This window comes from Myiozetetes cayanensis, unplaced genomic scaffold (genome assembly GCF_022539395.1).
Source record: "Myiozetetes cayanensis isolate MyiCay16 unplaced genomic scaffold, myiCay2020 scf19, whole genome shotgun sequence".
Taxonomy (NCBI): domain Eukaryota; kingdom Metazoa; phylum Chordata; class Aves; order Passeriformes; family Tyrannidae; genus Myiozetetes; species Myiozetetes cayanensis.
Genome location: NW_026087400.1, coordinates 4,772,716 through 4,794,838, shown reverse-complemented (window position 1 = coordinate 4,794,838; position 22,123 = coordinate 4,772,716). Strand labels below are relative to the sequence as shown.

Below are 22,123 nucleotides of genomic sequence, written 5' to 3'. Positions count from 1 at the left end.
TGGAGCCTCATACAGGGACCTCTCTCCTCCCCACTCCCTAGAAAAACACAGTGTGGGACAATGGCCTGGAGCTTGGGGGAGCATCGCTGGGGTCAGGGTTGTCCCTTGGGGAAGAAGGGGGCAAGCACCAGGTTAGAGATGATGAAAACAACCCTTTTCACTTAGAAAATGGAAAGGGGAGAAAATACATAAGCTTCAAAGCAAAAGGTGGTGGTGATGTGGGGAAACTGTGAAAAGCCTGTCCAAGGCTGGCCCTGGCTCCCTGCAGCAGCTGGGGGAGGTTGGAGATGGGGATGAGGTGGCTGGGCCTGAGCAGGGGGAGGGCAGTGAGCCTGGACAGGGGCAGCATTTTTAGAGGGGGAGGTGGTGGCTCGTTGGTCACATCCCATCTGAGAGATAGGAGACACTTCACCCCATGGTGGGACAGAAGAGAGCCCCCCATCCCATCAGGATGAACCCCTCACCCCAGCTGTGCCACCTCAGCCAGGGAGGAGCTGTGCACCCCCCTTACACCATGACAGTGGTGACTCCCAGGCACAGGAGAGCTCCCCAGGGCAGTCCCCACTCCCCCCATACCCAGGGTCTGTCAGACCCCACTCCCAACCCTGCACAGGCACAGGATCCCCCCTGAACCACAGGCACACAATAAATGGGGACCCACCATGCCCCCAGCACCTCCCAGTCCTCGGCTGCACCTTCTCGAGATGACCAGAAAAAATTAGGCTGAAAACTGCCCTGGTGATTGATACAACCAAACAAACATCTCTAGGGAAAGGAGAGGGGGAAGAAAAAAAAAAAAAAACCCACAACAAAAAAAAGCCTTTCTGCAGCCTGGAGCCTGAGAGGGGAAGCAGGTAATTAGCTATGTGATGGAGCAATCCTCTCCTGCCGAGGAAATTCTTGACACCAGAATTCTGCCCTGAGAAACCAAGTGTGACCCAAATGAGGATTTTTTTTCCCTCCCCTCCTTCCCCTTTTTAAAATTAAGATCATTATATGTTTTTTTAAATGTCAAGCCCAGGAAGAAGTGGCGGGGGTGGGGGTTGGGGAGCTGTGGGCATTCTTCACTTCAGAAGCCTGAATGTTTCAAAGTTGCTGCTGTGCTGTTAGCTGACGGCTATTGTGTGTGTTTAAGGCTGGGGGGGGGGTGTGAGGAGGGGGCTCGGACCCCCCGTTGGTGTGGATTTGCTGTCCAAAGACCGTTAGAAAGAGGCAAGAATGAATGAGATTGAATGGAATTGTAATGCACAAGGCCCTCCTCCTTTCTCAAGGAGCTGGGAGGCCAGGAAAGCGAGTCGTGGGGAGAGCAGGCAGCTTTCCTCCACATAGGAAGAGGCTTTGCAAATCAGCAAATTGTATATTTCTAGGGGAAGAGGGGAGGGATGGGGGTTATTTATTTTTTTTATTACAGATCTGGAAAAAAAAAAAAAAAAAGCCCTGCAGCAGCCAAGAAGACCAAAAGGAGACAGAGAGAGAAAAGAGGGAGAGGAGACTTGATAGAAAAATCTGATTCCCAAACCTCTTGTAAGTGTAATTACTTTCTAAGAAAATGAATTGCTTTCTAAGAAAGATTAAAAAAAAGGTAGAAGAATGTCTGAAATTATATCAGGGACTGAACTCTGCTGAATGCCTTTCCTGCACAGCGAGATTTCTGGGGCAGAAACCAGAGGCCTAGAATCTGCAAAACCTTTCTCTGAGATTTGAAAGAGATCTGGGCTTCATTTTAAAGAGATTTTGCTTTCTCCTGCGGGCTGTGGGTCAGCTCGGAGGCGATGCTTGGGATGGCGACGGGGCAGCGGCCGCTGAGCGCTGCCCGGTACCTGGGCCGCATCCCCGTGGCAAACAGACAGACAAAGGCTGGTTTTTATTGACTTATTCAGCAGAAAGGAGGAGGGGGGTGAATTTTGGGGTGTTTTTTGAGGGCTCTGCAGTGTGTGTGTGTGCATGCTCTGTGTGTGTGTGTGAGTGTGTCACGTTGTCCAGGACAGGGCTGAGCGTCCGTTTTCTACGGTTTGTTGTGCCGCAGCTGATTTTGGGTTCAATCTTGTACATTTTTCTAATGTGGTCATCTGTGCACGGTGGAGTCAGGGTTTGGAAATGGAAGGAAAGTGGAGGCATGTTGCTTGTCTCTGGGATTTCTTTGTTCGGGGAACAGTGGGTGGTAGGTTTAAAAAGGCAGAGAGCGACAGAGGAGGAGAGGAAGAAAGAAATGAAAAAGGAAAAAAAAATGGCCCTTTGCAAATCATCTGACTGTTTTCTTCTGGGATGTGGAAATGCTGCATTAGAGATTAAGGAAGGGCTGTGCTTAAAACAAAATGTCTCACTGGAAGTGTTAGTAAAATAGCAGCCAAACCCAGCCTGCTTTTAAAGCCTGAGACTCAGGCAAAGGCTGCAGGGCCGCGGGAGCAGGGGATGAGCCCGTGAGGGTTAAATGGTAAACTTTAGAGGGGCTGAACTGTTGGTGGGTTTGTTTTAAAGGAGAAATAAACCCTGCTCCCAGCCTGCCGAGCAGGAGCGCTCCCCCATCCCCCCCTCCCAACCCCGCCATATGACATCGCTCAGTCACCACCCTGGGGCTTCGCATTGACAGGAGGCTCAAAATACCCCAGCCCCGCTCCGCCGGGGGAGGGGAGAGGAAAATCAACCCCTCGGGTTTTCGGGGAGGATTCGTGGGGGGAAAGGGGCAGGTGAAGGAGCGCGCGGTGACAGACAGACAGACAGACCGACAGACCGAGCTCCCCGCAGGGCCCTTCGGCCGAGCGCGGACCTCTCGGGAAGGGCACGAAGGGAAACGCCGCCTCATTTTAGGGGAGAAGCAACGCGGGGGTGTCCCGTGTGCGCCCCCCCGCACTGACCCGTGCGCCCCCGCGCTCCGCTGCTGCGGCTCCGCGCCTTCAATACCATGGACAGCGAAGCGGAGCCGGGCCGGGGGGAGGACAGGGACCGGGGGCAGGGGACCGGTGACAGTGGGACCGGGGGCTCGGGGAGGCCAGGCCCGGGCTGGACGGGAGGTCGGGGACTGGGACTGGGCCGGAGGGAGGCCGCCCTGCCGCCCCCCGCATCCCGAGCATCCCTGGAGCTTGTCCCCAGCTCGGAGCAGCACCCTCGGGGCTGGGTGCGGGTGCCGCGTCCGAGCCTCCCCCCCCGGGAACAGGCCCCGAGCGAACGGTAAACCTGAGCGGCTTCCTCCGTGTTAATTTGTTTAGGTTGTTTTCTTTTAAATCGATAAAAGATTGAGAGCCTCGGTCTGCCGAAGTAAATAGGTCAATATGGAACAGGCTCTAAATAAGCAGATTCTTTTTTTTTTCTTTCTTTTTTCTTTTTTTTTTTTTTTTTTTTTTTTAAGTTTCAGAAGAAGAAAAGAGAAGGGAAAATTCCCTTCGCTGCATGATGTCAAACGCTGATCGTCCCTGGTTTGTGCTTGCCATGAACCTCAGCGTTATAAAAGAGGAAGAGGAAAAGGCACACAAACAGGGACAGGGGCTCAGTGCTGTGACTGCCTTGTAAATATGGCTCTTGAGCTTGGGAGGTGATATTTCACCTCTCTGCAGAGTGTTTCAGTAGCCAAACGTGGCCCACCAGATTTTTACGAGCTGCTATTTGGAGGCCGTTTCCCCCTCTGAGCCTGGCCTGGCCTGGCACGGCCATCAGAGAGGGAGACAACGGCCTCAAAACAATTGTTTTGCTATAGCGGGGAAGGGAATAGATCCCTCTTCCAGCGGTTATTGCCCAGCTGTCCTGGAAATGCTCCTACTGCTGAGGCAGGGAGAGGCTTCCAGTGCTGGAGCAAGATGCCTTCCATCAAAGCAATTGTATCCTGCCTAACCCTCTTCCTAACACGAAGGAAAATACCACAGTGCATGGAAATACACACAGGCAAATAAATCCTCCCCTGGAAGCTCTCCTGGCCAATACGCATAGCACGACCGGCCATAAAAGTTACTCTAGGCAGGGAATAAGGGTGTGGAGAGACCCACAGACCTGCACCTCCCATCACAAAAATGAGTGTGAGTATGTGTGTGTATACATAGTTTTCTGGGGGGCTGTGTGTGCTTGGAGGGGAGGGATGGATAGTTTAGCAGTGAAGCAGCAGCTTGCTTACAGAAAAAAACTTAAGCACATGCAAGGCTTCTAAGCAAGACCTCTCCTAACTGGACATAGCCTGCTTGCTGTTGAACACGTTTTCTCTTCCCAGAGATTAAATTTGGTGACCCTAGACAAATAAATAAATAAACAAACAAATAAATAAATCTCAGTCCATATTTCCATTGTAGCAGCCGCACTGTGATGTCTGTAAGTTTAACCAACAAGAGCCGCAGCAAACCCATTCCTGTTTCCCAGCTCGTAAAATGGATATGATGGAAGGAGATAGTGAGACACCAGCGAAGCTGCAAGTGCAGGACGTCTGAGAGGGATGGTGCAGCAGGGAGAGGTGCCTGGATGCCACGGCATAGGTTAGAACAGGTTGAGGGTAGCAAATCTATACGTGCTTTCAGTGTTTTCCAGGGTGGAAATCGTAGATTAAAGCTAAAAAACCAACTCTCTCGGTTTGTCACTTGGAAGTCAAAGCCATTTCCTTCCAGGTTCTCACTCCTGTGAGTCTGAGCTCATGTAACGTTAAGAAAAATCTAGTAATAAACCCCAAAATATAAAATTCGTATTGTATATTTAAAGGGAACCTCTTACTTTATATAACTCAGGACACATTGTCTCTTCTCAGAGAGAATGGGGGTGAAATCCTACACATTACTTTAAAAAAAAAAAAAAAAAAAGAAAAGAAAACACGTTTTAAAATTACATCCATGTCAGCTTTAAAGAAAATTATTGCTGATGTCTTTTTGAGCTTGGAAATATAACTGTAGGATGCAGCTTTCCCCTCCCCCTCTGCTCCTCCACCCCCTCCCTTCTCAACCAAAAAAAAAAAAAAAAAAAAAGAGAAAAAAAAAAAAAAAGCAACAGAATATATAAAGCTCCTCTGATTAACAGTTTAGGTGCAGAACCCTATTTATAGGGTACACGTTCTCCTGTGCTGCCTCGGTCCTCCAGCCCGTAGCGGTACATTATTGATGCAGCTGCAAGTGCTCAAAGCTTAAACAATATTTTTTCCAAAAGCCCCAGCAGCCCGCCCGGGAGGAAGGTGGGGACGGGCTGGCGATGGAGTCCTGAATGTTACTCCTCCAGTTTCAAGGACATCTTGCTGATGAGGATTTGGTTAATGGAGGAGAACTTATGTCCTAGCGGTGACGTCATTGGGTCCCAATGTAATCCTCTTGTGCTGAACCCAATCAGCAGATGTGCTGAGAGCCGGGATGCGGAGAAGAAGCTCTAATCCCTTAGACTGGATGAGATCAGCTGAAACAGCCAGGACTAGACCCCAAACCCCTCTGCTAGGAAGATCAAGAGAAAAGGGATAAATTGAGAGAGACGCCTCATAACCCCTTTAAAGAGCTTTGGAGAAGAGAAGAGAAAGATGGGTGGTGCACCAAGTTCATCTTGCTTTTAAAGCCTAGCGGGAGCCTGGTTTTCACTCTGATGAGGTCCTTCTGCATTGTTCCAGGGCAGGAGGAGAAAAGAGAAAAAAAAAAAAAAAAAAAAAAAGGAGAGAGAGAGAAAAGGAAAAAAAAAAAAAAAAGAGAGAGGAAAAAAAAGTCTGAAATTCAAAGATAATGAGAGACTAGGCGCCTTTCTTATTCATCTCCAGCTTGCCTACACAAAAACAAGCGTCCTGAGCCACGGGAGGGCGTTTGCACTGGATCTGAGCGAGGAGCGGAGTTTGTGCCGCCGGAGCCGCCGGGCGCCGCGTCCACGAGTGGGTAAATCCGCTACGAGCGGGGCTCCGGCTGTGAGCGCGGGGTGCGGGCGACAGTGGCGGGGAGCGACCGGCTCTATCGCTAACTTGGAACAGCATCAGGATTTTTTTCCTCCCCTTGTGCAAGCGACCTTAATGGGCTTGTGATTTTTTTTTTCCTTTTCTTTTCTCTTTTTTTTTTTTTTTTTTTTTTGACAAAAAGAAAGGGAGGAAGGGGAGGGGGTGAGGATTTTTCAGATGCGATATCTAGAGAGAGAAATCGTCCTAAATTCATATGGCGACTCTTAAGTCCGACGGCGATCGACGAAAACCGGTTTAATTGCTTTACCCCTTTTCAATCCCTCTCAATTTTTTTTTTTTTTTTGCACTGCTATTTTTTTTTTTTAATGGAGCGATTATTGTGCCGAACCGCAGCGGAGCGGAAAGCTGGGAAAACGCGTGTTTAACCTCCGCCGGTTTCCCTTCAAGAGGAGAGAAATCGGCTCCTTTGCCTGGCCAGCAAAGAGAAACGCAGGAGCGGGATTTTCATTTCGCTCTGGGGAGGGAGCGGGGGTCCCCCGCATCCCCTCGCCGGCTGCCCAGGGCTCGGACGGCGGCGGCCCGGCGGGGGGTTGAGATCCTCTCCCGCAGCCCCGGGACCGGGAGGGGGGCTGTGAAGCATCTCCGGGCGCTTCGCCGCCGCTCCTGCCTCCGTGCCGGGACGCGCCGCACGGCACCGGCAGCCGGAGGTTTGTTGCGAGCTGTCCTTGGCGCTACTGGCTTTATTATTATAATTATTATTAATTATTATTACCACCACCAGCAGCCGCATTCTTCTCGCTGGTAGGGCCGGAACTCGGGATGTGTCCGTCTGTCCGCCCCTCTGCCCCCGGGGCTGCTCCGCTCCCGGCGCTCAGCATCTGGCTGGGTGCGATGCAGCGGGGTTAGGGGGGGCGTGGGGGTGGAGGGCTCGGGGGGCGATGCTGACCTCAGCAGGGCGAGGAGAGAGGGGATGGCAGCGGCACCCGGTCCGCAAGGCAACCCCCTCTCCCCTGCCTTCCTCCGCTCCCCACCGCCCCCGGCCCCGCGGCTGCCCCGGCGGAGGGGGCCTCGGGCGGCGGGGAGGGCGGCCGGCGGTCCCGGTGGGGTGGACCCTGCACTGACAGCCTCTCTCTCTTTCTCTCTCCCCCCCGCCCCGCTCTCTCCGGCAAGCCCCGCTCGCCGCCTGCCCTCCCTGCTCCGAGCGGGGACAGCCCGAGCCCCTCTCTGCGTGTTCACAGCGGACCTTGATTTAATGTCCATACAATTAAGGCACGCGGTGAATGCCAAGAGAGGAGCCTCACAGCTTCATTTTCATGGAAATTGGGGACATAAACCCTCTAATTACACTTAACAACAGCCACGGAGCGATCTATGGAGCATCCTCGGCCTTTTGACAAATAGGAGTAACAATGCGCCAGCGCCCGGCGGGGCAGCTGTCTCCTCGCATTAACGGGGGCACGGGGGGAGGCGGGGGGAGGCCCCGCTCCGGCCCCGCCGGGGCTTGCGGAGGCTCCCGGCGTACAAAGGGCAGGAGGAGAGGCAGGACAATGCGGGTAGAGCTGGGGGGGCCGCGAGCAGGGAGCGCTCCGAGGAGCGGGGCGTGGGTGGGGGGGGACAAGTGGCCCGTCGCTGCAGAGCGAGGGACCCCCCTCCCACGCAAAGGGACACCCCCGCCTTCCCAGCCTCCACAACGTCTTTCAAAGCTCTCCGAAAAAAAATACCTCTTTGGAGGTTTTTTGGGAGGCGGGTGCTTTTTGCTCTATTTTTTTTTTTCACTTGCTATTTTTTGGTTTTATTTTTGCCGTTGCCCCTGCAATGCTCCTCCCTCGTGTGGGGGCTCGGCCGTGCAGCCCCTGCTGCTCTGCAGAGCCACGACACAGGTCCAGGGTGCTGTCCTGCCCATCTGACTGCCCTCGTAGCCGCTTTGCAACTTAACTGTTCACAGAACTAAATTATGAGGCTGCTTTTTTTCCAAAAGCAGGCCTGGCAAGGTGAGGGGCTGCAGCACTGCAGCCTCCCCAGTGCCACCTCCAGCCCATCACCGCAGCCTGCAAGGTGGCACACATCCCTTTTTGCAGTCTCCAGAGAGACTGCAGTAGCCCACATCGGTCCTTAGGCTAGGCTTTAGACCTCAATAAATCTCTGTTGTAAGACTCGTGTATTCAACTTCCTAAAGACGTGCCAAGCCCTAAGTTTGTGCTTGGGCAAGGGAAGATCTAATTATTTGCCTACGAAAAGCCTTAGAGCTGGACTCAGCCGCATACACACAACTCTCTGCACCCCCTTCCCTCTTCATCCCTGCTCCACTTTTATCAGCATTGCGTCTCTCCAAGGAACCAAGGCCACAGACAGCTCCATCCTCCATCCCTGCAGTGCTCCATATGGGACACACAACCTTGTCTGCGACGGAGATGGCAGCAGCAGGGCACTTGCCTTGTTCAGGAAGGGGGGAAAGGAAAGCCTTACTGCACTCTGTGGGATTACCTGATTTCATGTGTGAAAAGCAGGTAGGGCTCCTGGGGGAAGCGGGGCAAGGAAAGGGAAGAGGCAGAGGACGTGGACTCTGTGGAGGACAGGCGGCAGTGTGGTGCTGAGGGAGGGAGCTGCCACCTCTCCAGAGGCTGCTCTGCAGCGAGGGTGTCACACAACCAAGCGGTGGTGAACAGGTCATGCCTCCAAGCCTGCCAAGAGACAGGAGTGAGGATGCACTGGATGCCCATATGGTGACATGGAGCAGTGCAGAGACTCGTTCCTCTCCCAAGGACCTGATCCTGAGCACTGCCCCAGCAAGGCCAGGGTCCCTGTAACTGCAGCGGCGCACAGGGTAAGAGGCTGCGAGGTGCAGCAGGGCCCAGCTTCATCAGGAGTGCTCTAGAGGCACAGAGATCCTTAAGAGGAGCTGGATTTTTCTCCTCCCTCTTTCCTAATAGGTCAGCACAAGTACTCAGATGTTGGAGACCTGCTTGCTCCCACGTCCATCAAGTGCTGCAAGGTCACAGGACCCATTTTGACCTCATTTGCCCCACCATAAGTCATGGGCTATGTGGTGACTGGATTCACTGCTGGGGGAAGAGAACACCCCTGATCTTTTCCACGCAACCCTGTGGGGGCAGATCTCCAGCTATGGGGGCAGTTCTGCTCTTGAACTAGTCCCTGGTTCTTTGCAAAGCAGGCAGGGAGGAACAAGAAGCCAAGTGCAGGGAGCCTGGGAGATCTCAGTGAACCTAAAGCTGGCACTGACAGAAGGGAGCACCCCAAGGTAATCTGCAGTGCAGCAGAAAAGCTGCTGGCTTCCTCTGGGGGCCACCAAGAGGCCAAGGACAGCTCTGAAGGAATGCAGGTAACTGGGGGGAGCTGTGTGGGGTCCAGTGGACTGGACTGGACCTGGTCCCCAGATTGGGGCACAACAGGGATTGAGAGTCAAAATCAGTTGTGCCAAGATGGTGCCAGACAGATGCTCATCCTGGACCAGGTCCCTCTCCAGATCTGCAGGGGAGGGTGTTGCACAGACTCCTCAGAACACAGGACTGCCTCAATTCTCAAATGTTCTCTCATCCTTCAGGCTTCTTTTGTGCTCCCTCTTAGCTGAGAGGGGATTGGTTTAGGAGGTTGGATCACTTGGATGTAACCCTCTTCCCACGCACAGAGCCCCCTCCAATGCAACCACATCCTATTGCTCCATTCCCTGCCTGGCAACAGCAGTCCCTGTCCCCAAGGCAGCAGCTGGGGGGCTGTTGGGAGCCCTGTCCTCAGGTGCTCCCCGCTGTGTGTGCACGAGCCAGCGGCTGCAGCACAGCCCAGGGGGGCCCATTCACACACCCCCCACCAACCTCGGGGGCCACTGCTCTGCAACGAGCCCTTCACAGCGATGTGACATCAAAGGAGACAGCAAGAGTCCCATCAGCTACGCCTGGCAGATGGAAAAGCCGGGAATGCTGGTGATGGAGCTGGCTGTGCCTCCACGCTGCACGTTCCCTGCTCGTACACTGACCCCTCTTTAGGTAAGTCAAGGCTCAATCACCCAGGAGCAGAAGGTTATTGCACAGATATCACTGTATGTCCATAAAATTGCCCTCTCCTGCCTCCTCCATTGTCTTTTCTGCTCAGTGGTGGATTCCCAGGTTCTCAGGGATATGATTCCACTCCTATGCCAAAGCCAACTCCTTAGCCATGGTTGCTGGTGATCCTACAGTGATTCCTGGCTGGCTCGGAGGCTTGATCCAGGCTGCTCAGATGAAACAGTTGCCCCCAGAGCAGCACCATTAGTCACACAGCAAGGACAGCACTGCCACTAAGTCACCTCTGGTCACTGGCACCACCTCCTTGACATTCAGGAGGAGGATTCATCCAAGATCAGATGCTGTGCCAGTCACAGCTTTAGTCCAGTTTCCTGATGGGAAAGTCTTGGGCAACATGACCTGGTCTTCACAACAATTGGTCTGGATCAGGCCATTCTGTGATAGAGTCAACACAGAGGAGAAATTATCGCCTTATTTCCCCCACACAGTTCCCACACACTCAGGAGAGTGACACAGTTCCCTCTCAACAGGAGAAAGCACAACTGGATCCAAGTTGAGGTGAGAAGGAAGAATAACCTTCTACCCTCTAAGCACCTCTTCCTTGCAGATGTACACAAAGCACCAGTTTCCACTCCATATCCACATGACAACTGCTCAGGGAACTGCTGTGCACATGACTGGTTCATCCTACATAAGTCCTGACATCAGTCGCTCAGGACAGGTTAATAAATTAGGGGTGTCTGGTCTCAAATCATCACAGGGCAGATGGAGCTGCCTTTTCACCCCACTGTGTGTGCCAGGGAGGCCTCAGGTTTGAGCTATGTCAAGAAATACAGAGACCACTTGCAAATAGGATAAGGAGAAACCACCCTGGGCAGAGGCCCAACCTTGAGGAAGGTTTGATGACATGGATGGGGAAACCTAAGAAAGAAAGAGGCTGGGGAAAGAGGATAACAGTCAAGTGCATAAAAGGCTGTTGGAAGGAGAGGGAACCAGCCCATTTCCAGGGCTGTGTAGGTAGTAATGGGCTCAACCTGCAGCAGCAATGATTCAGGCAACAGGAAAAGAGCCTTCTGGTGGAAAGGATAGAGAAGCACTGAGACAACCTGGGAAGGGGGAGAAATTCCTGCTCAGAGAAGATAGTGGGGAAGCACCTAGCAGGAATCCTAGGTCAGCACTGGTCCCTCCAGCCTCAGGTAGAAGGTGTCACAAGCAGAAGGTGGTATCAGTTATCTATTTCTCCTCAAAGTATGGCAAAGTCCTCAGCCACCTTCATGTTTTTTTCCTAAGCCCGAAGGGTTCATCTGTGTCTCCACAGAAACAGCAAAGGTGCCACTGCTCAAGTGACAGTGACAGAGCACAGTGTCTTGTCATCCTCAAATAAGGCTGAAACATCCCAACAGTCGCTATCAAATTCAAGCACCGCTTTTTTTTTTCTCCAGAAAGATAGAAACAGAATGTTGTGTTTTTTTTTTTTCAACAGTCCTACGGAAATAATCCTGTTTGGGATTACTTCCTCACATAGTTTGTCTCAAGCCAGCTCAGAACCAATTGAGAGCATTATCAAGGTATAATACCCTCAGGTGACATCCCAGAGGGATTGCTATTTTTTTTCACCTCCTAATAGCTCCCTCTTGATGGACTGTACACCTTCCTGGGTATGTTTGCAGAAACAGAGGAAAACACTGGTAATTGGATGTGTGTAGGATTATACATATATATATATATATATATAATACAGCTCTATCTGAAGATACATATTTATAACACATATTCACACACATAACATGTATATATTACACAGCTGTCCCCCTGCCCAGGGGAGTTGCAAAGTCAGACAGGGAAGGATTTAAAGCACTCACTGAAGGACCCTGGAGTCTGCTCTACTCTCAAGGGAGGGGAGATTTTTTTAGGCTGTCAGGATGATTTACCTCACCTGCAGCACAGCTTTCCCAGTCTGGCTTGCCCGAGTTCTGACAACGCCAGGAAGTGAGAGACCCTTAGCACAGCATCCTCCCTCACTGCAGAGCCTGCCTGTGTTTGAGCAGCTTCCCTGTGCTGTTTGCAGGACTGTGAGAGCACAGGGATCGCTTTCACAGGCTGCTCTCATAACCCTCTGAATAACCCCACCGTCAGCTGCCGCCCAGCTTAAGCAGGCAATGCCTGTTTAAACTTTCATCACCTCTAGTACAAAGAGAGAACCGAGATAAAACCAGTTCCTGCAGAACAGAGGAGACAAAAGCGGGACAAAGCCACAGTGCCTCCTGCAAAGGGCCCGGTGACCGCAGGATGGCACCACTGTCGCTTCTCCTCCAGGGACACCAGGGCCGTGCCTGGGGCTGGAACCGGAGCGGGGAGGGCTGTGCAGGAACGCTCTGCTCACAGACTGCCCGGCGTTTGGGCCTCCCAGCTGGTGTTTCTGTCACTGAACCGCCGATGAATGATTCAGTATCCTGGACTTACACAGGCCCTGAGCTATGAATTTGGTTACAAGATTGTGGCTTGAATTAAATTTCATTCTGGACTGAGAGGAGGCAACTCTTGCCTTCTCCTGCTAGTGCAGCCCCGCTCCCTCTGCGGCCAGAGCCACCTCTCTGCTCTGGCATTTACAGAAACAATCAGAAGCGATGTTCTACCAGATTCTTTCACCCTCAGCCTTTTAGTCCATCAGTCCTGCCTCCCACCGGCTTTGCCACTTTGGCTCAGCTCTGAAGCCCTCTCTCCTTGCAGAGGAAAATCAGGCACTCTGCAGCCTGGTACCCACCCCTCCTGTCTGCTGGGGCCTGATCACCACGGCTGGGCTTCGCAAACGAAGGTTTGGGAAGGGCTCTCCCCACGCTCGCTGCAGGCAAGCTGATGGCTGAAAAGGCCAATGCGAGACAGACAAGTCCGGTTGCAGAAGGCACAGTGGAAAGACTGTTCGATCTGTACCCCTATTGGCTCTGAAACCACACTGGCTTTCAGGTAGAAGTTCTTCTGCTATAGCGGGTATTCATCTGTTCAAAAGAAATCTTGCAAGGATTTTACCAGCAATGGAGAGCAGAGTAATACCTCGGTAATTTGAACAATCTGAATTATCTCCTTTCTTCTCTTAAGGCCATACAGCAGGTGAAAACTGGCAAGGCAGCTGGGGTTGACAGAATCCCTGCTGAAGTCTGGAAGCACGGAGGCCAAGCACTCCATGCTAAGTTTCACGAGTTCGTGGTGTGCTTTTGAGAGAGAGGCGAACTAACATCAGACCTTCGTGATGCAGTCATCGTCACCTGGGGGCTGATGGCCCCTCTGCAAAGCGCAGGAGGCTGCTCGGGAAGAGGCAGGTATCCCTGGCACCGCTCTCCTCCGGATGGGAGCCATGGCTGCTGCCGGGCACACGGTGGCACTCGCTCTCCATCCCAGTAGAGGCTGCGGGAATCTGCCGGAACCTGCAGGAACCAGCAGCCGATGCAAAGCAGGAGCTGGATTATTGCTCTGTGTCAGAAGATGCGTGCACGGTTCCTTCCCTGCATACCCTGGCCCCTCTCTCGATCCTCAAGCTCGGGCTCAGGTCCTTTCTCTCACCAGTTCTGGATGCCAAGGGCTGCTACTTCCATGGACACGCTGGATGCTGGCCCACAGAGCTCGTCTCTAAAATGACAAGGCTGGAAGTGTGCAAGCAGCAAACACTTTTCCTGCTGGTCTGCAAACTACCACTGTGATAAAGCAGAGCATCTGAAGCCCTTCCTCCTGTAAGGATGGAAGGTTACAGCCTCCACCCAACTCATTTCCACAGGATTCCCAGCTGAGAGGCACATGAACATGCTCCTTCTCCATCCCCAGAGGCAGCACAAGTCTCCTATTCCCCAGCCTTGCCCCTCCCAAGTTAACCCAGCTTCCAGGGAGAAGGGATGTTTCCTTAGCACTTCACTGCACAGTGGTAACCTCCAGCCTTCTCCCACCACCTCAATCCAGGAAAACTCATCCCCCTTCCCATAGGGAAATGCCAGTTGATGTAGAGAGGTTAATGTTTTGTGCAAAGCAGTGATCAGAGGCTTGCTTGCAGCTGCTGAGCTTGATTTTAGTTACTGCACAAACCCTTCCCACCCAAGGCTCCCCCTTTTCCCAGAGCAAAGCACAGCTAGACAGCCAGTCAGTCATCTACACTACCGAATCCTGATGCAAAACCTTGCCTCTGGAAGCCTGTCATTTCACAGCTAAATTCAGGTGCAGACCCCAGAGACAGAAAAAGCTTTTGGCAACGTTACAGGAAAAGATCTAGAAGTGCTGTAGGAAGTTACATCCCAATTAGCTTCACATCAACGGTGGGGTAAAAGCATTACAAAGCATTTAAAAGATCAAATGCAAAAGCACAGCTTGAGTAATAGGGACCAAGGTGATTTCAGCAAGGAACAGTTGTGGTTAATCTGATGGGGCTCTTTGAGGCTGTAACTGCTGCAGCAGCCAAAGGGGAGGCAACAGGCAGAGCACAATTAGGTTTGCAGCTTGCAGCGGACAGGGCTGTGCAAAAGAAGCTAATGACTGAGATGGGGAGTCCCAGAATAAGTGGATGTGCTGCGGCTTAATGCTCTGGAAATTGCCCAGAAACAAAGATGCAAGCAGGAAGGGATTAATGGAACCCTTCTATGTCAGAAGGAAATTATTCTCGGGATGGAGCAACACAGGCAGCTTGTTTGGAGCAGAACAAAAGGTAGGGAGGTAAAACAGAGCTTCCTAGGGCAGGGGGCACGTTTCAGTCCTGAACATCATATTCCAGGACTCCTCATGTCCCAAACAAACAATTCCCTCCTGTTTTTTTCAGACAGAGCCACTGGGATTTTGCTTTTTTTTTTTTTTTTTCTCCATCACTTTCTTCTACTCCAATGCTGTTTGGTTTGTTGGAGGATTTAGTTTGTGGTTTTTTTGGGGTTTTCTTTTGTTCTCAGAGGGTTTTGTTTGGTTGGGCTTTTTTAAAAAACAAAATCAGGAACTTATTCCAGAACAAAGCATGCCAGCAGCATGCACAGGCCTCATCTATGAGGGGATGGAAGAGTCCATGGCTGTGATCACATCCCGTGCTTGGAAGCCCAAGCATGAGCTGTGTCAGATGGTGCCAACTGGGAGTTACACTCCCCATATCCTTGGAGAGAGTCAAAGCCCTGACTAGCTCCCTTTAGCTCATCTAACTGAGCTCTGCTGATGGCCACCAAAATGGCAACGCTGTCAACTACACCAGCAATGACCAAATTAGCACCAGGGAGATGATCAGGGTCTCTGCAGTGGGCTTCTTGGCAGGCAGTTTGCTATTACATTTCCTCCAGCTTTGCTAATTCTGATCCTTTACCCTCCACTAGCTGTGCAGCCTGGGGTGTAAATCCAATCACTGAAATAAGGTAGTTTGGGTTTTTACAGTAAGGGGGTTCAATTAAAGGGCAGGATTTTAATGGGGAGAGGAGCAGCCCTCCATGACAGAGCTCGTGTTGTAAGCCAGTGTTACTACTAGAGAAAAGATAACTCTGAATAAAATCCTTATCTTATCAGAGCTTTTACACTGTCAAAGAATTGCAGAGCTTCCCAAACCCATTGCTTTTTTTTTATCTCATAGTTCTTGCAGGAAGAAAAAGCCATCCTTGCAGAACCCCCTTGTCATGGGGGGGCTGCAACCACCCACCACGGGATGTGCTTTTACAGCATGGGCAGCTGGGCAGGCACCACACCAAACCACCTGTCTGACAAAACCTGTGAAAAAGGGGCTGCTTTCCCTGGTTTGTGTCTCTGAGAACAGTCCCTGATATACACTGAGCCTTGCAGACCTCCTCCCTCCTCTGCTATTTTATTTCATTGTTAATCATCCCACTTTTCTCTTTGTTAGCATCATTAATACCTTTAATGCACTCTTATAAAAAGCACGGTGAGATTGCCAGCTAGTGGAAATCAGCAGTGTCTGGGGCTGTGCCAATTCCCTTCAGCTCAGACACACAGTGATAGTTACCACCTTTCTATTAGTGTGAAGAAAAAGCCATCACTATTTCTCCATGCACCTCTCTTCTTGGAAGCAAATACATATGTGTGTATACAAACCTATCTGTAATACACACACTCATATACATAAAGCTACTATATAGAAGAAAAATCCCAGTGTTTACTCCAGAGTGTGATTTATTTGAAAAACTAATGGCTTATTATGTGCACAGTGTTCTTATTCTACCGAGGATGAAAAGTGCCTTGGAGAATGAAGTCTGAGAACTAACTGAATTGGAAATGATGACATTAGATCCCAAAGAAAATCCATTTTAACAATCCAGGACTCTGAGGCTCCTGTTTGTACAACATTTCCTGTGGGCAGAGGTGCCAGAGAGGCACTGCCTATAAATCTCCTTTTCTATGTGATGTGATGGCTCTTGTAACTAATCTTTCAAACAGACTGAACGTGCAGTCACCAGGCTGGAGATGCTTTCTTGCCTCTGGACAAACCTTACCAAACTGACTAATGGCACAGCTGGGTTCCTGGGAATAATTCAAACACCTTTTTACTGTTCCTTGAGCAACAACTGAGGGACGCTGCAACACTCACAAGCCTCTCAGGAAAGCCCATGTGGGCTTCGCACTGCAGGTGTGCTGGGGAAGCTGATGGCCAAGGCACAGGGGAAGATTGTTCCTTACCAGACTGACAGGTTAAAACTAGGACTTCCTGTTTCTTGTCAGAGGAAACAAGGAAAAATTACAGTTTTAATGTTTTAGTTGTAATTTCTATTTTACAGAGGTCGAGTATACATAACTGGGGGACACAGCTGATCCTCCTGTCTTTCCATTCATCTGTAACATAGCCACGCCCTCACACTTTAAAAAACAAATAAGAACATAATTCACAGGATGCTTTCACAGTTGCCACCTTCCCCCCACTCAGCTTTGCTCAGGTTTCTCCTCCCTGGCCCCCACTGCGGTTTCTGCTCACCCTGCAGAACCGAGGGGGGTCTCTCATGCCCCACTCGCAGAACAAGCTTTCTCCAGGCTTCTGACTACTAAAGACCTCCAAGCTCAGAGTATTTCTGAATGGAAAACTGCATCTGCTCACTGGCTGAAACATCACAGCTTTGCAAACGCCCTGTACGTGTTTACTTACCCTCTTCATTACCTCGATGGGCCCTCTCTGCAGAGCATCAGCCCATCAGGAGGAGGTGAGAAGGAAAGGGGGCTGCGTGTTCTCTGGAGTCATAACACAGGTCACACTCTCCAGAGCAGATGATGATTTTGATTGTGTTTCTGAGGATGGTTATGCCTCACAAAGCACTCTCATTTCACCAGGAGGCTTTTGGAATTTAACAGGAGGAACCTCTGTGCAATTTGTGATCTGCAGGTTCATATCCTTGCTTGTATTTATTATTTAAAACAAACTCTAATGGATTAATAATTCTTAAAAACCTGTCTAAAGATCAGCCTGTCTGCTGCTCTTTTATGCATACTCTCCTTTTTATCTTCCACTGTCATGTTCTTTGAAATAACTGAATTAGCAACACGCAGTGTTTTCCCATCCTCAGCAAGGTCAGTAAGTTCAGGAAAAATCTGAAATGATACCTGGCTCATAAAATTTCCCTTCTTCCCCATCTAGTATTTTACTCACTATGGGCAGATTACATTTCCCATGGGAGCTCATTAGTGCTGCTCTTTGCTCAGCATCAGGAAATCTTTTGGAGTTCTCTTTACTCCCAGCTGATAAAAATTGCTTTTTGTTTCCTCTCCCGACTTAGTGCCCATCGCTCCCCAGTTCTGAAGCGGCATTTTGAGAAAGACAAAGCTTTTGGACCAAAAAAACCCACCCCCCTTCCACGCTTCTAACCTCGATGCTGCTGCTGAAGGAACGAGCTGTCAAGATCTGCGACCCGAGCACGCAGCCAAGGCACAGGGAAAGATTGTTCCTTAGCAAACTTAACAGGTTAAAACCAGGAATTCTCCTTCCTTGTCAGAGCTAACAAGGAGTTATTGCAGTTATAATGCTTTAGTTGTGATTTCTGTTTTACAGAGGTCGAATGCATAAAGCTAGAGGACACAGCCTCACTTTTGAAATGCTGCACTCTGGAGTGATACAAGGCACGGCTACACCTCCTTAATTGGTTCTTTTGTTCCAAACCTCTGTTGGCTGATCTGGCATTAGTGAGAAAAGCCTAAGTCCCTGAACACTGTGAAATAAGCCAGCTTAGTTAAGCAGGTACTACATATAAAAACCAAGGCATAACAACACCGAATCTGGTGTGATTAAGTGTCTGACCACCCGAGTGTTGCCAACAGTTGTTTCGCTACACTCACAATTTAGAATTTTGATTTAAAAGCAGATCTTAAAGTTTTGCAGAACAGGGACCGAAAAGGGTAAAATACGACAAAAATACACACAACTTCCCAGTGGCTTAAGGCAGAAAACCTGCTTTGGTATCTCAGAATCTAATACTGTCCCAGAAATCAACATTCTACAAATTTTACAAACTTCTATGAAATAGAATTACATCAGAAAAAAAAATTTCATGCTCACCAACGGAGTGAGGAAGCCAAAGAATCTCCGCAAATCCCCAGACCTTCCAAACCCCACTCTTTCCCGAATGTGCCGATTATCCAAAAGTTTCACCCCGAAGAGGGTTTAGAAGAAGCCACTCAAAACTTCAAACTTGGCAAATCTGGCCCCACTACACAGTCATTAATTAGACAACGACTTGCCATCCAGGTGTAGGCAATGATCTGATTTGTTGCTTCTTTAGCCTAAGGACTCCCACCCCCTCAAGGTTTCACAGGAATTCCACTAAATACTAAAAGTGCTTTCAGCTGCAAGAATCCCAATGTTCAGTTTCTCTGCCACCAAAGTGCTTTGAGTTGAAACACGTTGTCACAGAGAGCCAAGAGCAGCAGGAACAGTTCCCACGACATCAGTGATTTCTGACTTCTCAGGAGGGTTTGCAGATCCCTAACTTCCAGGGAGGTGCAGAGCTCTCCTAGAGAGTTAAATGTTATTAATAATCAACTTGCTCAAGTCACACTTTGCAGACCCACAGAGCAGGGCGCAGAAATCAAAGTAGATATAAATGATGAAAAAAGCTCCCTATATAAATTGATGTATCATTTACTGATAAAAAATTTACTTTTTTCCTATTCTCACCCCACAGATGGTGAGGGGGAAAAATAATCAAGGAGGTTGCTTGCAATATGTATTGCTGCCCAATTAATAATCTAAAAATACCTGGAGAATGTATATTTGGTAAAACAAGTTATTTACACCTCTTTCCCACTGTCTTCATTATTGAAACCACAGCACAACACCAGAACCTACTGATTTAGCAGCAGTTAGACATTAGAAATGCATTTGGTGAAGACTTTACTGACTGTCTGTTGTCATGGTAACATCCCAGGTAAAAATAATTTCCTGAATAACTTATAAACAGACAGATGGCATAAAACCTCCTACGCTCTCCAAATTGAAGGAGATTCAGTAAAAGACAGTCAAAGACAGTGTTGATGCCAGTTCTGTGAAGTCCTGCATGTTGAAGAAGGCACATCTCCAAGGTCTTGCTTGTGCTGGCAGTAACTCACCTCAGAACATGAACAAAAGGGAGATCAGGGATGCCACAGGAAGTGAAGTGATGGGACACAAGTCAAGTCAGCACTTGTGCATAGGCTTTCCCAAGAGAAAATAAAATGATGATCCTACATAAAATTAGGAAATTAATCCTCTACTGTAACAGGGAACAAAAGCTTTTCTTGGAATTGATGAAGCCCTTGCCCTGCTTATCCTCTGGCAAGGAAATGAGAAACATCACAGACTGCCCTCACACTGCACATGCAACACATATCATTGCATCTGCAATATGCAATTTGAAAGCTTCTTCTTTTTTCTTTTTTTTTTCAACATAAGCTTTCCAAAGACAGGAAAGCTGCAAAGTCAGTAACATTCATGCCCAGGACAATCCCCTTCACCCTTACCTTGGGACAAAGCACCAGTACACGTGAACTGGAAGTTGTGCTCAGGATGATGTCACCTATGAAACAGCCCATTGGACTGAACCACGTTCCTCGTGAAATCCAAAATCTCCCTCTGCCAAGTCACACCCCAATTAAGTCATTTCAACATTCTGACTCAACTCTCTTAATTCTAAAAATAGGCTAAACAAGAGCTGTTCCTTCTCAAAGGAGCTGTGGACAAGGCAGGGATCACAGACACAGCCCCAGCTACACTCGCACTATTCTTGGGCAGGATCACAAATTCCAATTAAAAACCTGCACTTTCCCAGAAATAGTGAACAGCTTTCTCCTGAAATGAGCAGATGCTGAGCAGTGTTGTCAGAAAAAGCCAGAGCTTTTTCCAAAGGAAACAGATTGTTCAACATAAAGAATTCAAAGCAGCTGAGAGCCCAGGAAAAGGAGCATTAGATCAAAACACACTTCCCCCAGTTAGATACTGTTTGTGCCTCATTTTTGCATTTATCTGCTATTTTAACTAAGCTTCCCTTGCTCCTCAGCGACTTTTCTCAGTAAGTGCACAAGAAAAGAGCAGTAACACTACAACAATTGTTTTTCTTTTGATAGTTTTGTGCTATCTCTGCCTACAAGTTTTTCAATGACCACATTTACTGGAATTTCCATCTTCTCTGGCCAAATAAAACCCCTCATTATTAAAGAGAGAAAGCAAAGGCACACTGTCACATCTTGCCCATGCTCTCTAGTGCACTGTGGTCAATCTAATGCCAATAAAGAAATACCATGCTCTTTTTCACTGAGATCTCACCAACATCTTTGAGTAAATTAATACCTTGCAGTTCTCCACAGGAAAATCAAGTATTTTGTGAAGAAACACTCATATCTTTTAGTATCTGTATTTTTACAGTACTGTAAAGGGTGAAAGTGAAAAAGCAGAATTTTAAACTTTACATCCCCCAATTCCATCTCCCAAGAATGAGTGAGGTAAAACAAAACCTAACCCAAAGTCTGGCCTTATGATGTGTTATGGCAGAGAAGTCATCTTGAATACGAGCTTATTTTTGTCTCCCTGTTTCTGTCCTAACATCTCAGTGTAGGTTTACTTGGATCATCTTTTCTACAGGCTTAAGTCACTTAAAACCATCATTCACAGCAACACACACAATCTCCATAAAGGTCAGTTATTTAGTCCTATTACTTTTGGTGTGACTACCTGCAAACAGATGTTTTTTCCCCCCAGTGATGTAAGTTCACAGGCTCAGAGCAGTGCAATGTGCAAACATCACCAACCAGCAACTGAACCAGACAAATAATTCCATTTAACTCTGTAATCAGCATTTGGTGCTACCAGCTCCATCTGGCTTAAAAGTGAAAGGCAGCAGTGCTACTGTCACACCCAAACTCTAAAAACATCAAGCAAAAGCAAGTCATTTAAGGAGTGAATTTAAGCACAAATCCAAAACCATGCAGGCACGTTCCTTTAGAACTCTTACTTGGACTAAATAAAGAATAAGCAAGACCTGTGACATGAAGTTATTCCAAAAAAGACACTGGAAGAATGCTTCTTCCCCCTCACAGTGTAATTTGAACACTGTCAACCAAAAAAAAGCGAGTCATGTCTTGAAATTGCAACGACAGGGGATTGAAAATCAGAAGGACCAGCAGCCAGTTCAGTTATCTGAGCACCCAACGTGGTCGTAATGAAAGGGATTATTTTACCCACTGTTAAATCTTCTCCCACTTAAATCAGATAGTGCTGTACCACACTGCAGTATCAGGCAGGAATCCCTGCATGCTGAAGCTGTTATGAATGTTTTCTGTTACCCACAAAGCCTGACAGCTGAAACTTTTTGCTTACTTTAATAGAGTCAAACCAGTTTCAGTAAAGGCTCCCAGTTTGTTGCATTTCTTTCTGATTTTTTTTTCCTTCTTTCTAATATTATCTGAAGTCTATGGGTATATCACTGCAAGGATTATTTTGATCTGAAATAAACCCCAATAAAGTTGTGCAACTAACTTTCCTCTTCAGGGTCCAGATGGAGCTGAGTTCTTTTTGGCTCTGGAATCACCAGTGTAAGTGTTCTGACACAATAACTGAAACTAACAGCAGGTGCTTTTATTAGATGGCAACATGTTTATAAAATGCAGTATTGCTTCAATAAGTCAGTTAAAAAAAGATATCAAGTCAAATTACTAAAGTTAGAACTGGCAAATGCAGCCAACTGCTGGAAAAGAAACTGGTCAGAGCTTTGCTTGGATTTGAGAAGTTCTTTTCTCACCCTGGTGACCCCATGGCTGTGCTGCTGCCTCCTGAAGGCTGCAGGACAACTTCCAATCCTTTCTT

At 48.9% G+C, this 22,123-nt stretch overlaps 1 long non-coding RNA gene across 1 annotated transcript; it reads left to right on the top strand.

Moving 5' to 3' along the window:
• Positions 1-2,965: 2,965 nt before the first annotated feature.
• LOC126639126 (uncharacterized) lies at positions 2,966-7,983 on the top strand. The gene is made up of 2 exons (XR_007628756.1): positions 2,966-5,809; positions 7,001-7,983. It is a non-coding gene; the product is annotated as an uncharacterized LOC126639126 (long non-coding RNA).
• Positions 7,984-22,123: the final 14,140 nt, after the last annotated feature.